This window comes from Alexandromys fortis, unplaced genomic scaffold (assembly GCF_014885135.2).
Source record: "Alexandromys fortis isolate MF-2015 unplaced genomic scaffold, M_Fortis_MF-2015_v1.1 scaffold_19, whole genome shotgun sequence".
In the NCBI taxonomy this organism is placed as follows: Eukaryota; Metazoa; Chordata; class Mammalia; order Rodentia; family Cricetidae; genus Alexandromys; species Alexandromys fortis.
Genome location: NW_026067890.1, coordinates 5,104,641 through 5,119,203, shown reverse-complemented (window position 1 = coordinate 5,119,203; position 14,563 = coordinate 5,104,641).

The window sequence follows — 14,563 nt, the reverse complement described above, 5'->3', positions numbered from 1 at the left end:
TGGTCCCGGTTCTGACTTTGTGTCCGGCGTGAGGTCCCGGGCCCGGAGCCCGGACCTCAGGTGGAGAATCCGGCACGAAGTAGTCCCCGAGTCGACGGCACCAATATTATTCCTTTAAAACGGCGGCGGGGCGGCGTGGGTGTGTGGACAAACACAGGATAGACGGACGCAAAGGAAGAGACGGACACGCGGCTCCCACGTGGGTGCGCTTTAATGGGGAGAGGGGAACACGATAAGGGCGGGACGTGCAGACACACAAGGATAGGGACCAAGGGAGCAAGAGAGCGAAACCTCGTGGAGCGCTCGCTTTTAACTGCGGGCACAAGGTTATCTGGGAGTAATGGTCTTCACCTGGGCGCGCCAGCGCGCACAGGTGACGGTAATCCAGGGGAAGTCTGGGAGCTGTAGTTTCCAAGGAATAACAGTCGCAATTTCTGAAGAAAGGAAACTTCCCAGCCAAGTTTCCTGAACAGTCATGCAGAGAGCTACAAAATATAGTTTCCATGAGTTATCACTCCTAATGGGGTGGTCTTGCCATGGTGCTGCTGCCCTTGAGTCATTTGTGGTTCTGAATAAGACTTCAGCTATATTCTTATAGGTAACCCCAACAAACTCTGTGAGTCCTAGGCTAGAATCATTTCTTTGGTCTGTCCCTAATGCCATATCTGGTGTAAAGAGACACTTGCTAATATTCAGCAAGAAAGGTTATACAACAAACACATAATGAAAAGGAGGACAGGACAAAAAGGTCAGTAGTATCTGAAAACTAGGTATCTGAAAACTAGGAAAAGAAGTACTATCAGCTCCTTGCTTTGGGACTTCTGGCCCCTGAACTGTGAGACATGTCATTTGTTCTACCTGTCCGGCAATATTTTGCTTTGGTTGTGAGAGTGGACTAATCTCTGTTCTCCCTTGCTTTCTTTCTTCCTTCCTTCCTTTTTTCTATCCTCCCTTCATTTTCTTAAAAAAAAACACTATTCTTGTTTAGACATTTATTTATTCTCTTTCACCTCTCCTTTTCCACTTTATTCCTTTTCTCTAAAAGAAACAACTTCATTTGTTTTTATATTTGGGGGAAATACCTGTATGTGTTTCTTTGAAATAATTAATTGTATGCTTGTGTTTTTGTTAACATAAATGCTATTATGTGTTAAAAAAATTTCTGTCATGCTTTTTATCAGTCCACATAAGATTTTTTTATATCTATTTGGATTAATGAGATTCTCTGTCTACATATCAGTCTTGAGTGATATGCCTGTCTGTAGCATGCAGCCATAACACTCATGAAACCCTTCCTCCAACAAATGATAACTGGGCTGTCTCCAGCCTCTCTCCACTATGAAAAACAGTAAGAACTCGCCCCATTCATTTTCAACTACAGTTTTGTATAGAGTGGAATCTCAGTAATAATAGATAGTTTCATTTTTGTTAGGTATTAGCAGAATGCTTCACAAGTGCTACATTCTTCTATAATCCTAGCCAAGCCAACGTATACCCATAATCTCTCCTTCCACCAGCATTTATTAGCTACTGTTTTATGTATCTGACAGGTCTTTGGGGACATGTTGTTGTTACTTTAATTTGCATTTATCTAATTACTAATGATTTTGAGCATCTCTTTGTAAGTTTATTTGTCCTTTGAGTTTCCTCTTCTATGAATTCCCTTTACATATATCTTTGGACCATTTTTCTCCTGGGATTCATATCCACGTTTTGTTTATTTGTATGAGACTCATGTATATTTTAGAAATGGGTCTCAATGGTACTCAATATTGAATAAAAACCTTCAATGTATTGTGATCAGTTACAGTCATTGTCTACCTCCTGATTCTATGGTGCTGTGCTTTTCCACAATTAGAAGACTATTCTTGTTACTTTTGATTAGTTTTATGGTTGTAACATTTAGATACATAAGCCACCTGGAGCCCTCCTTATAGCATTATCTGTTTTATTTTTATGTAATGTTTTCTCTAACAATACCTGTGAAATAAATTGTCTGCTTCCCATAATATCTTGGACCCTTTCACTATTTACCAACTGTTCAAGTACATATATATTCAAACATATATGTGGATGTATGTATCTTTTTAAAAATTTCTAGCCTTCTATTGGTATATTTTTATATCAGATCATATATTCTAGATATAGCATAAGACAATATCTAATAAAATAATTAGCTTCTAAGAGTCCTTTAGAGTAAAATTTACTTCCCATCAATACTCAAATTTTGAATTGATTTGAGTAAATTTCTTTCTGATTGAGATTAATTAAAGAATTATCAAGATTTTGTTTCTAAAATGACTAATGTTTCATTTATATTACAATCAGATTATCGTTAATGTATTAAAATATTATTACTTTTATGTGTTGATTTTATATTTGGCTTTCATTGAATTTTATTTTCTCATATATAGGTAATTTTATATTCTAGGCATGGTGGCTATACCTGTACTCCCAGCATGGGGGAGTTTACCATGGATGACGGGCAGCCTGGGCAATATTCTGAACTCTAGGTCATCCTGAAATCTAGGTCAACAGAATAAGGTTAAGAAGAAGAAGAAAAAGAAGGGAATATGGAAGGAAGTAAGTAAGTAAGTAAGTAAGTAAGTAAGTAAGTGAGTGAGTTAGTGAGTTAGTTAGTTAGTGAGTGAGAGAGAGAGAGATAGATAGAGAGATAGAGAGAGAAAGAGAGGAAGAGAGGAAGGAAGAAAGGAGACAATTGCATATCCGAATGCTCTGTGGGTTTTAATGGCTTCCCCAGGCCAAGAACTTACGTCATATGTAAATTGCTCAACCGTGCTGCTTATGTATCTGAATTCTTTTTCTGGGCCAGAGTTACTGTTCAACATGGAATTACAGGCAGTTTCAAAGGACATTTTTGTGTTTGTTGTCCCATAGGAATGGTTCAGAAACTTATTAAGTATGATCTATACTTTGTAGTCAGAGTGTTGAGCTAGATCAATTTTCTGAGATGTTATTATGGAATAAATAGAATCTGGGCAATGTCAAGTGTGTTTTTATCATTCATGTGCCACAGCAGTCTTCCTCATTTCACGTCTTAATTTCATTGATATTCTAACGGATTCCCTGTTATTGGGAACCTTTTATTTCAGAAACTTAATTTAATATGACTTAGTGAAGTTCAATGTAACTAATAAACTTGATGCATATGTATTATATTTAGAACCTCCTACAATTTTGATGAAAAGTTTTACTTTTATATTTTATTAGGGTGGTTATGTAAACGAATCAATAAGTTAAATTACATCTTAAAGTGTTTCAGGATTTTAATCATAAAAACATTCAAACTTGATTTATTTCTGGAAATACTATTGACCACTTTCAAAATTTTAATGAAATAAGTTCTCCATCCATTAAAGCAATTTATTAAATAGTATTTTCATTCCATAGTTACCCACTACCCGATTCTCACATTTAGGTTTGTTTGATTAAATATTCTCACCTTAGGTTTATTTGATTAAATATTCTTTTTTTAAATTTATTTACTTTTATTTATGGGTATTGGTGCTTTGCGTGCAGGTAAGTCTGTGTGAGAGTGTCATATCTTGAAGTTACAGACAGTTGCTACCTACTGTTTGGGTGCTGGAAGTTGAAATCCAGTCCTTTGAGAGAACAGTCAGAGCCCTTAACCACTAAACTATCTCCCCAGCACTGATGAAATTTTCTAATGCTGTGGTGGTTTGACTAAGAATGTTCCCAGGGGCTCATGTGTTTGAATATTTGTTTCCCAGTTGGTGGAATTGTTTGGGAAAATTAGGAAGTGTGGCCTTTTGGAGAAAGTGTGTTTCTGGATGTGAGCCTTGAAGTTTCAAAATACTCAAAACATCCCCAGTGTGCTCTCTGTCTTCAGGTGAATATGAAGGTGTGAGCCCTCGGCTGTTCCCATCACTGTGCCTTTGCTCCCCCACCATGGACTAACTCTCTGAAACCATAAGATTGATTAAACATTCTCTCTTTTTTATTGTTTTTATTGAGTATGCATTTTTCTCTCCTTGCCTCTCTTCCCCACTTCTACCCTCTCCTGTGACCTCCCCCCCCCCCACACACACACACGCACATCCCAATTTATTCAGGAAACCTTGTCTTTTTCTCCTTGCTATGTAGGGTCCTCTTTGGTTGTCTAGGTTCTCTGGGATTGTAGACCGTAGGCTGATTTTTCTTTGCCTTATGCCTAAAAGTCACTTATGAGAGAGTACATATTATATTTGTCTTTCTGGGTCTGGATTACCTCATTTGATATGATTTTTTTCTAGATTCATCCATTTACCTGCAAACATTATTTTTTTTTTTTTACTGCTGGGTAGTACTTCATTGTGTAAATGTACCACATTTTCATTATTCATTCTTTGGTTGAGGGGCATCTAGGTTATCTTCCATTTCCAGCTACTATAAATAATGCTGCTATGAACATAGTTGAGCACATGTCCTTGTGGTATGATTGAGCATCCTTTGGGTATATACCCAAAAGTAGTGTTGTTGGGTCTTGAGGTAGATCTAAACATTTTCTTTATAAAGATGTCTTGGGCCTTGTGTCTTGTCACACCAATACAAAAGAAACTACTACAAGTGCCTTTGGTAAGTTCTTCTCTTGTTCGATAATCTCTACCACCTTTCTGATTTGAAAATTTGGAGAGGTTTCTTTATGCAAATACTTATTTAATTTTTAAGAACCAGCCCTGTATTTGTGTTCCTCTTCTCCAAATTCTGCTCCGCATTTACCGTCTTCCGTTTCTACTTCCTTAATTTCTTTCTCTTCATTTTTACAGTTTTCTGAGTTTTGTGAATTAAATATTTAGATCAAATTTTTTATTCATTATTACTTACTAATGAATGAATTTAAACTGATAGGTACCTATAGTTGCACTTCTGACTGGATCCCGTGTTTAGCTCTGTGTCTCCTCTCACTGTGCCCTGAGCATCAAAACTGCAGCTTCGAATCCTCTTCAATCCTGCAGTTATCTAGAAAAAGTACAGTGACTTTGAATTTTCACATGAGTGGAGCAGGTTTTTCTACGTGTTTATAATGAACTTCTTGCAGCGTGGTGAGACAATAAACTAATCACACGCTTTTCTCTTTACTTTGAATTTTATTTAAGATTTTCTTTATCTAATAGACTTTGAAATTTAAAAGATATCAGTTGCCTATATCAAAAAGAATGTTATCTGTGTTTCCAGAAGCAAAATATTAATCAGATCTGGGTGATCATCTGTTTCAAAGCCATGTTAATTCTTCATGCAATTATTTGCCATTTGCTGTTAATATTTCAGACATAGAGAGCTATTTCTAAAACACCACAGTGCTGGCCAGCTTTGAGTCTTTGCTGTTAATTTTCAATATGAGATTGCTGTTTCCTCTAGTTAAGGCAGTTTTCCATTAAGATCTACTTAGTGGCTTAGTGGTAGTATTTCCCTTGTTTTTCATTTACATTAAAGGTTATTGCCTTTCCTGTTACTTTTACATTTTCTGAGTTGCTTGAGGTACAAAGACAGCACTTTTTTTTTTCAAGACAAAGTTTCTCTGTGTAACAGCTCTAGCTGTCCTGGAACCGGGTCTTGTAGATCAGATTGGCCTCGAACTCACAAAGATCTGCCTGCCTCTGCCTCCTGAGTGCTAGGATTAAAAGCGTGCACCAATACCGCCTGGCTAAACACTCTTGTAGCTGATAAAAAATTCTGATATTGATTTATTTTTATTTGAAGTTCATCTTTTTTATAAATAAGGGGATTCAAATGTGTTCCATTTGTTGTATAATTATGATGGTTAGTCTTAGTTATAATGTAGTGTTACATTTTGAACCTTTTCTGATTCATTGCTGTTTTCTTGTATCATTTTACATTTCCCTTTATTTTTTCTTTTCATTAGGCTTATTGGTAACATTATTCTGTAAAATGAGACTATAATATCTCTATCAGAAATGCATTATGAGGTTTTAATTACCTCCTATGAAGAAAGCATACTGAGCAGTATTGGCTGCACTAAATATGTTCAGGATGTACTTGTCATTTTTCTTAATTTACCATCCATCATCATCACCATCATAGCTACTGTGTGGAGAAAATTCATAGACCTGCTCAACTTTGATTCTTCTCTAGGTGTCTGACAAGACGACCATGGACATTGTTAAATCTCCCAACAATGTGTCTGGCTGTTCTAGTTCACCTTGTCAGTCATGTGAGAAGGTTTTTAACTCTATACACTTCTTTCTGAAGTCTCGAAATGTCACTTTGATTTGGGCCTTGATTGATGTCTTCCTAGTGTTTCCTTTTGCAAGATGATAAAACAACTACTTGTCGTAATGGCTTCCTCTTCACCAAATGCACTGTTTTCCCTCTTTCAAGGCTCTAAGGTCACCCCAAATTGCTGCCCTCAGCTGTCTTATTTTTCTTAGGCTTCTGGTGCACTTCTGCATCTTGTTACTTGTGTGTGTTAAGACGGTTTCTATCCTAGTTCCTGTCCCTTATTCCGTCTTTCATATTTTATTTCCATATAGTCATTCTCTTTAGAATTTTATGAGGTGTACAGAGTTGATGGCATGTATCTATTTCTGCTTCATTTAAACCTGTTTAAATTTCCCCCATCTACCCTTAAGTGCTGTGTTTTTCATATTCTTTATGGAAGAAGTCTCACAACAGCCCCTTAAGAGTGCGTGGCTATGAGTGAAACGTTGGTGCTGCTTCTGCTGTATTTGCCTAGGAAAAGAAGCACAGATGCTTTTCCGATCCCCATTTATCTCCATGGTTAGAAATCATTTTCAGACCTCGGGCTACAAGGCAGATGGAAGCGGTGCCCATTAGGACCTGATTTCCCGAGGAACGGTGAGGCAGAGCACATCCCCGTCTCTGAGCAGATGGACAGCAGAGTCACCGTGCTTCACCGGCCCTACTTCCTGCTTTTCCCCTTCTCTGGGCTATGCATCCAGAGGCACTATTCAAGCCTCTTTTCTGTGACTTCATTGGGGGGGGGAGGGGACGGTCACTGATATTCAGGAAGAGCCCACTCCTTGCTGTTCTCCAGTTTACAGTGGCCCATAATCATAAAACTTCTAATGCCGCCCCCAGACTAGCTACAGTCAAGAGCACCAGCCTTAGAAGAAAAAGAATTTAAAAAACGTTTTCCATCTCTCCCCTTGGTCAAGCCACTGGGTTGGTGTCATTTGGCTTCATCAGTTCTTCAGTCTTTTTCAGGATACTTTGCAACCTTCTCGTAGAGGAGAGCTGTATGCCACCAACCCACCATGATTCCTTTCTACTGCGTTTCAACTGTGTCACACAGTTCAAGCATCAGATAGGGAATATCATGGAGCCACGATCTTCAGAACAGATGAAGTTTTCCTGGCTTCTATCTTTTTTTGGGGGGTGGGGGGGGCGATCATTTGAATAGGCTTCTCAGCTGGAGGTGAGAGGGCAGCTAGGATGAAAGCCTCTTGCTCTGATTTTGGTTGTTACGGAACCCAGCAGTATAGATGCTCAAACATCTACTGCCTCTGTGGAAACATCTAGAACTTCCTGATGGCCATCTAGGATTTCTAACTATCAGAATTCACACCTCTGAAATCTACAGTTACATTACCAGAGATCATCCTGTTCCAAATATGCAAAGTACAACTATCTCAAGAGTACTGAGGAAACTTGAGGATAAATCTCACAAAAGGATACAGCAAAACGAGTCACATGGCATTGGAGAGTTTGGCCTCGTAATCGTGACAAACAAGCCTGGGATTCAGGTCCTACTCGGTCTGTTCATGGGAAGATGTGGGAAGAGTCTGCAGACTCCTCTTGCACAGAAATAAAAAAAAGGGCCAAGAATGCCAGATGGGCGTCCGTATCTGCTCTGCTCCATCACTCAGTAACGATCCCAATGAGGAGAGCGAGGCCACCACACGCTTCTTGGGATGAGAATGAGTCCACAGATGGTATCCCCAGAAGCTTCAGCCGAATGCGCATACAGGGCCTCTGTAAGGAGCTGGATTAACAATGCCAGCAGAGTCTCACCCCACAGCACAAGCCTGGGCGTCAAATACTTTGAGGAATTCTCAGTACGGTCCATCTTAGAACCACTCGCTTCAGAGATTCAGAGATTTTGTTTGCTCCGTGGACATTTTCTTTTCAATAATTCAAGTGTGTAACTCAAAATGGGGTTCTTGAAAAGAGGGCAGAGTCTGTAAGGTGCCGGGCAGATAAGCACAATTCAGTTCACCAGTACCCACGTGACAGCAGGCCACGGTGTGTAATCCAGCAGTACAAAGGGGAAGAGACTAGGATTCTTAAGTTCGCTGCCTAGATAATGCCACCAAAGTGATGGCCACCAGATTCAAGAGAAATCTGTCTCAAAAAAAAATAAGTAGGAGGCCAGCAACACGCCTCAGCTTTCTACATAATCTCATAATCTGAGATGGAGTCCCTAGGACTCACAGGGCAGAAGGAGGAAACAAACTCCTCTAAATTGCCCCCTGACGTATCCTGTATACTCAAATAGATAAATAAATGTAATAAAATTTAATTTAAAATGACGGTAGAAAGGGACACCAAACACTGGCATATATGCACAGGCACATGCACCCACAGACATACATAAACACACACACACTCAAAATGAATAAACGGGTGAAAAGAAAAATAAATAAACAAATGGAAACCAAATTCTTGAGATAGTCAGAAAGAGATCTTTTGAACTAAGTATAAGTGCTTTTGACTGTATTAAAGGAAAACAGGGGACAGCGTACTCCAGAGTTATACAATCTAACCCTCCTCCCCCAGAAATCCAGGAGGTAATTTCCTTTCCTGGTCTAGCCATTTCAGGCGAGTATTCAAAATGCTGCATTGTGGATGTGCAGCGATTCTTCAGCCTCATCCGCCATAGAAGTCTTCAGAATCATGAAGAGAACAAGCTAAATAAATAGACCCACAGTTCTTAAGTCTATCCAAGGCTGCACACTTCCAGTGCCCCCCTCCCATTACTCACTCTCCTCCCCCCTCAGATGTAGTACAGCCTTGCAAGTTTCTCCATACCATCTATTACCTTACTTTTTGTTGACGCAAAATTACCTTTGCAGAGTTGAACACATGCACCCTCTAGCTTCCTGTCAGGTGGGATGTGCTTGCTGGCAGCAGGATTAAATGTCCTGTCTATTCCATACTCTTTCCTACTGCACTGCATTCAGTATGGAGAATGCGCGGGGACCCTGACTAACTCCGTCGTTGGAGTGCCCCCTCCCCCGCCACACCAAAGCCAAGCAAATCCAAGCTAAAGGAAATCGTGTCCTTCCATTCTGCCACAAACATTCTACTCCCCAAGAGAGGAAAGAGGAGAGACAGAAGCCTCATCTTCTCATCACATTTCCCTCTAGTTTTTAGTTTTTGACGATGTCAAAATGCATCCATAGAATAAAGGAGGGAACACACTCGGTTTTCTCACTCTTGCTGAGCAGGCTGCTAGATCACCTAACATCTTTGGAATTGTTAACAATACTTTCTCATTGGCTCCTTACAGACGTTCAATCAAGTCAATTCTGCTACTGTCATTATTCTACAGTTTGGGGGGATTGAATAATGCATCCAAGGCTATATATATCATCCTGGGACACAAACCAAAGCCACTGGAGAACTCTTTCCTCCTCTTCCCCACTATGGTGCCACCCCCGTAGGTGTCCTTTTGCATAGAGGCTGCACAAATCCAGAGACATTAAGAGCTGGTTCGTTTGTTATTTCTCCTTGCATGGGCTTTAATCTGCCTGTACTTAAGAATTCTTCATACTCCTTGTCTCACCCACCTGTAGCCCTAAGACCTCGTCCTCTGACTTCCCTGATATCTCTGCAAGGCATCACCTGGACTCCTCTACACCCAGACCAGACAGAGGACGATGAGCTCCCCTCCTGAGTGCCACACCCTTTGGACTCTAGAAGTCTAGTACATATGTTCCTTGGTCAGCATCTGGCTCTGAACTGTCCCCCCACCCCCTGCTCAGGCTATGAAGTGTTTTACTGAACTTTGTGGCTCCGTATTTTATTCGGTCTCCCTAAACTGAACTCCGACGTAATCCGCTCTATCTCTTGTCTCTGTGCTTCTGACACCCCAGCCTCCTGCCCTCAGCTGTCACTAGCTAATCTTGTTTCTTTTCTATTTTGTCTTTGCTATCCTTCCTCCTAATCCTTTTCAAATTGCTGTTTTCTCAGGCCCTTAACCCCAGCTCAACTCCTCCCTGTTCTTTAAGCCTCTTTCTCATTTCTCTCTGTCAACACCAAGAGCTCTCTCTCCCTTTCTAACTGGGCTCCAGCCACCCGCTGACATCTAACCAGTGAGAGTATTCCATTGTTTCCCCTCTTGCCCCAGCAGGCTACACATCTCCCTTTCGGGAATGCCTGTCACTTCATAAATATCCCTAGGCATGTTGAAAGGCAGCCACCATCTGGCTGTGCTGAGGCCCATCAACAAACATCCTCAGAACTATTCCAATCATTTATATTTAATAACGCTGCCTCCACCTTCCCAGACCTTCTAATCCAAACTTGCTTTGCTTTCGGCTTTTTTTTTTTTTTTTTTTTTTTTGATGTCAATACGACTCCATTGGTTCTTGAATAAGCACACGGCACAAGTCATCATCTGAAACTTTTCTGCAGATAATCTCAGTTTTGGTGCTGGGGAGATGGCTCACACTCACAGGGTCAAGTACTGCTGAGCAATCCGAAAGAATTTCTGGTTAATTTGGTTACCCAGCACCCACATAAAATCTGGACAGGGTGTTGTGCTTCTGCAACTCCAGGGCTGAAAGCTAGAGACAAGCACGTGTCTGGGGCTCACTGGCCAGCCAGTCTAGCTAAATTGAACTTCAGGTTCAGTGAGAGATACTGCCCCAGGGAATAAGGTGGAGGGATTGGAAAGATGATTTATATAATGATTACGAACATATACTTCTCTTACACAGAACCCGAGTACAGTTCCCATACCAGGCTGCCTGTAAGTTCAGTCCCAGGTAATTTAACGCATTCTTCAGGCATCCATAGGCACCCACACTCAGGGGCACGTGCACACACACACACACAAATGCACACAAATACATAATTAAAAACAAAATAAATTGGGTTGGGCATGATGGGTCATGCCTTTGATCCCAGCATTCAGGAAGTAGAGGCCATTGGATCTGTGAGTTCCAAGCCAGGCTCATCTACATAGCAAGTATCAGGCTAGCCAGGGCTGTGTATTAAAACCCTGTCTAATAAAAATAAAAATCTTTAGGGAAAAAAAAAGGTGGAGAGAATGAGGAGAATGACACACACTGGTCATATACCCATGCGCAAACAGAGATAATACAGATACACACAGAGACCAACACAGATTTGTATCTATTTGCTTTGTGGTAGCATGCATCATAAACATTATATTGCTGAATAGCGACTAGAAGGAATTCAGCTTATAACCTGGTTTTTGGAAGTTTTATTTATTTGTCCAGATCAAACTATGCTCTGATAGTTACAGATACTAAGGATGGGGACACTTTCCCAGCAGCAGGAAATAATTCAGAGAAGGTCTGGGCAGATGGCGAATCTGCATCAGGGGAGCGTTGGCAGCAAGCAACAGGTGTGCTGGCAGAGAAGCCAGCGCCAGCATCAGGAGCTAAGTTGGCAGCAAGCAGAGTCAATATCAAGGAAATCTGGCAATAAGTTAAGGGAGCCAAGTATGAGCATTAAAGTTCAGGTCTACAAAATGATGCAAGTGGCAAAATAGCATCATGGTACTGAGGACGATAGGATAATAAACAAGGGCAATGGGAATTCAAGAGTCTTGTTCCCAAGGAAGATGACAGACAGAGTAGAAAGGCAAGATGACTAACCAGACCTTGAAATGGTGAATCATTCCCTTCTGCTCAGGTTCTGCCTGCCTAGGACCAGGATTGACCCAAGTTGAAAACGGAATTCAATTGTCAAAGGGGACCGAAGCAGCTCAACTTTCTAATTCAAGACAGAAGAGCCCATCATCTGGTTGCTTAGGTGAACCCTAGTGACCAAAGATGATGGAGGGGAAAAGGATCAACCGATTTTGTAGGCCCTGGAGTGGATGAGCTGACAAGAAGGCAAGTTTTCCAGCAGGGTTTGTCTGGAACTGAGTCCAGTGTCCTAAAGCCTCCTCCCTGCTTCCCTGCCCTCATATGTGCCTGTCCCAGAGATGTCTGATCCACAGACCCTTAAGTTCAAGGTGAACAACTCCCATTTGATCATACAGAGAGGCAAACGGAGGCTAGAAATCTTTCCTAAGGATGTACTTTTATTTTTAACTAAGTGTATGCCTCTGTGCATGTGTGTTTGTGTGTGTGAAGATGGGTACCAGAAACCAAACTCAGGTCCTCTGCAAAAGCAATATGTATTGCTCTTAACCACTGAGTCATCTCTCTAGACCCAAGAAACTAGAAATCTTAATGAGAGCATGCTTAGGGACTCTAACTTTCCCTGAAAAGATCTTGTGCTTTGCCTTCGACAGAACAGGAAAGTCACTGCTGGCAAACACTTTGGGATGGAGGCCAGGAGAACATTGTGACTTCCAGAAAATGTTCTGGCTCAAGTGGACACTTGATAGATATTTGAAGATTGGCTGATCCTTCTATTCTTTTCAGATTTCCAAAGAATTAAAAACTTGATTTAAACCATGTCTTTTGTCATTCTTCTTTACCCAGTAGGAAAAATATATGAGCAATTTTGACCTCGACATATTCTTTGGTGACATTCAAAAGTAAAGTCACAAGGGAATAATTCCCTGAAAGCTAGGAAACCTGCCCTAGAGCTTTTTTTTATGACTATAATGTCTACAACTCAAAATGCAAAATATCTACTGTCTGGGAAGTTGTCCAGATTTTCAGCGTTGGCAAGTTTCGAAGTCATCCTGGAAAAAAAATGCTTTTGTTTAAATAGTGAGAATGGTATGTATAGGTGTTCACTGTCTGTTTCCATGTTAATTGTTCAGAATTCAAATGCACTTTTAATGACCATTATTTATATGAGTCGCAATGAGGTCACGCTTGCCAACAAATCCTGCTTTATTTGGGCATGGAAGGAAGCTGTACTTCCTGCTGCTGTGAGCCTTTTGGAGACTTTTCTCTCCTAGACCACAAAGCAAATACCAACAGACCTCAGCCTTTTGTGCATAAACAGGGTGACCAATAAATGCCGGGTGTGTCTCTGCCTTGACTGTCTGAGCCGGGATGGGGGCGGGGGGTAGAGAGAAGCAATCCATTTCATTTAGAGCCATGAGTGTCATCCTGGCATCAGGATGACAAACGATTGCTCTCCATGTGTGAAGCATGCTGGAGTTAGTGGGCTATGTACCAGGGCTATAAAAACCTGGAAATGTCACTGGCATTCCAGGCATCTGTTCTCTCTAGCCCCACATTTCTGGGCAACTGCAAAAAAAAAAAAAAATTCTTCAGGATGATGCCTTCAAGCCCCAGTCCTCCGACATAATCTGTCAGGAGAAATTTTAAATTTACATCCCAGAAATTAGGTGAATCACCCGACTCTCCACTGTTACTGCTCCATGGGGGTCTGTGGGATGAAATGAAATTGTGGTTACATTTCCAAATGGGTTATAAACCCGATACAATGCTCCTCAGAGACTCACAACTTATACTTCCCTATGTCCTGATACAGTGTTACACCTCCAAAGCTATGCCAGGCATACTAGACAAAGCAGAAGGCCTTGGGGAAAAGGAGAAAGCAGGGGAGAGATGATGTGTGATTGAGAGCTTAGTGGACCTTATTAAACACACACACACACACACAGGCACACACATTCACACTTCTCTAGCCATGCATTGCTGACCAGTGCTTCCTGGATAACTCCGTCCCATATTTACTGATATAATGGCATGCTGGCAACTGGCAAAATAACAGTTCTCCACCCTGACATGGAATTTACACCCTGTGAGACTGTCTATTTTTTTTTTTATCAAGCTCTAAATGGGGCTTCCCTTTCAAATCTAAGAGTGTAGCTTGATTTGTGTGTGTGTGTGTGTATACACATCCACTAGCACACACTGGGATTACAGATGTGTTTCACCATACTGTGTTTTTATGGGGGCCTGGAATCACAGCCTCAATATTCACGCTTATAAAACAAGCCCTTTTCTCTCTTAACTATCTTCCCAAGTTCAAATGATTTTTGTCCAAAATTTTTGATTATATACTTACATGAAACACAGAAGGGTTTGGGGGGAGAAGATGCAGTCCACCTGGATAAGACCCACTCCTTGCATAAACCCAGAAATGACAGTAAGAGCCCCAAAATGGCAAACTTTGGCAGCCTTTACCATGATCAAGAAATTACCAAGAAACACATAGCGCCTGTGTCTAGGTATTTTTAGAAAACAGGCAATAACCAAGAAATAAACACATTGACTAAGTGCACACGTCTCTGAGATGATTGCTAATTTAAAAACACACTTCCAGCAACTCATTTTCTCCTACTGTTTCTAGGCACAGAACCAGTAAGAAATTAATTGCCTAAGAGAAGGGGGAAAATGTAGGCAAAATAAAATCAAATAAACTCCTCTTTAAG